The sequence below is a fragment of the Corvus brachyrhynchos genome, unplaced genomic scaffold (genome assembly GCF_000691975.1).
Source record: "Corvus brachyrhynchos isolate BGI_N302 unplaced genomic scaffold, ASM69197v1 scaffold53, whole genome shotgun sequence".
Lineage (NCBI taxonomy): Eukaryota > Metazoa > Chordata > Aves > Passeriformes > Corvidae > Corvus > Corvus brachyrhynchos.
This window is the reverse complement of record NW_008237681.1, coordinates 1,336,123-1,337,986: the sequence shown is the minus strand read 5'-3', so window position 1 is coordinate 1,337,986 and position 1,864 is coordinate 1,336,123. Positions and strand designations below refer to the sequence as shown.

At 37.4% G+C, this 1,864-nt stretch overlaps 1 protein-coding gene across 3 annotated transcripts in view; it reads left to right on the top strand.

Annotated features, from left to right (window-relative positions):
* The window catches only part of RBMS3 (RNA binding motif single stranded interacting protein 3), a 707,084-nt gene that overhangs the window by 106,589 nt on the left and 598,631 nt on the right, over positions 1 to 1,864 (top strand). The gene's annotated exons all lie outside the window — the stretch shown is intronic.

Sequence of the window (1,864 nt, the reverse complement as noted above, 5' to 3'; positions counted from 1 at the left end):
TCCTCTGTCCTCCCCCCCCCCCCCCCCCCCCACCCCAGGGTTTTTTTGTGAAGTGGTTACCCTCATCAAAACTTCCAAGAAAACTTGTTGTAAATTGTAACTGAAGCCAGAAAGCTCCTCAGTGATAGCCAGGAAGCAATATTAATGTTAATGATTCTTTATAAGAATTTGAATGGTATTCAGGGTTTCTGTTAACTTTATCAAAATCAAAAGACTTTTTTGACTATAGACAAGGATGCAGCTTGCTTTTGTTATTAAAGAATAATGTATTTCTACTAAAGCAACTTTGTCTTTAAAAACTCTTCAGATGTCTTTTCAGTAATGATTGTATTGACATTGCTTTCTTCCGGCCGCTACTAAAAGTAGTTTTTTCCTACCTCTTTCTACCTTCACTTTAAAAAAAACCCCACCAGAACCCAAGAAACCCACAAAAACCAAAACTACCACTCTCCTTGACACTATGAAAAAATCTAAATTACCCGGGTGAGCAAACCCTTGATCTGACATGCTGTATTTTCCTTTTGAAAGGCATGTGTACCCTAAGAGAAAAAACTTCCACTAAATTGTGATTTGGCCTCAAAAACTAAAGCGAAAGAAACCATGAATTTATTTTGTATTCAGATTAGAATGGGGGAAAAAGAGTGGCCAAGTGCTTCCTGGGCTGTTAGCTACCTTTTTCACTATCCTTCCGCTCTAAATAGTTCTGTTTTCACTAAGAATTGAGAGAGTTTTGTGCTTTCTCTTCAAATAAAAATATGGGTTTTTTGCTTGTAAAGTTTTCCATGTTTTCTGTCTTTCACTTTTTCAACATTGAATTTTTACTGTTGAGGGTAAAAATGAAGAATGCGTCGACAAAAGGTTAACTCTTTTCAGTGGTTGTTGCCTGCTCCATCCTAGGGCATTAGACAGTGAGCAAGAAAAAGTTTGTGGAGTATCACTAATATGTCTGAGCACTGTTCCCCTCTTCCTCTGTGTGTCTGCACTTGTCTCTTAATGGGGGACAAATTCCTAAGTCAGGAGGAGATCATCCTAACAAATCATATGGAATGCACCTTATGCTCTGCACACTTGAACTCCTTTTTGAGAAGGGAGGGAAACATAAATGCATAATAAAGATTGTTTGTAGTGTTACAACCCTGTCAAACCACTAGCAGAGTTGAGGGATTAACTACCAGGAATGTTGCTTGAAAGTATGTCTAGACTATCTGACATCTGCAGGAAAAAAAATTGTTCTAATGTATTAAAGCATGCCCGTGGTCATTTCCCTCCATGTATGTTGTACCCCTTATGTTTGACTCTCGTCTTTGTCATTTCCACTCTAATCTTTTCTTTCTCATCCTTGTTTATTGTAAGCTTTTGTCTTCTGTGTTTTGGGTTTAATAAGCTTATAAACTTGCCTCATGGATATTATAAATGCCAGTACCAACTGTGAGGATGTATAGGCTTGCTGCGGTTCCGTTTGGGAGACTGGAATACTGCTGTGTGCTCTCATGAGCTAAGTGGCAAAATATTTGTGTTGGATCAGAGATTTGTATTCAGCCTTGCAACTTGCCAGCATCTATATATAGTTTATTTAAACTTTTTTTTTTTTTTTAAGATTACTTTCCAGGAAAGAAAAAGATTAAAGTTCAAAATTCATAGTCTGCATTTTCTTCAGTCTCATGCAGTGAACCCAGTGAAGGCTTTTCCACATGCATCTTACAAGAATACACACAGAAACCTAATAGAACTAGAGAGCTGAGACCTTTGATGCATCTAAAAAATGCTAAAAGTTAAATTGATTTCTTCCTTCTTTCCCCCAAGTTTTTCTTTTTTCATTTCCTCTATCCAAGTGAAGTTGGAGGGTCCATTGGATGAGAGATTT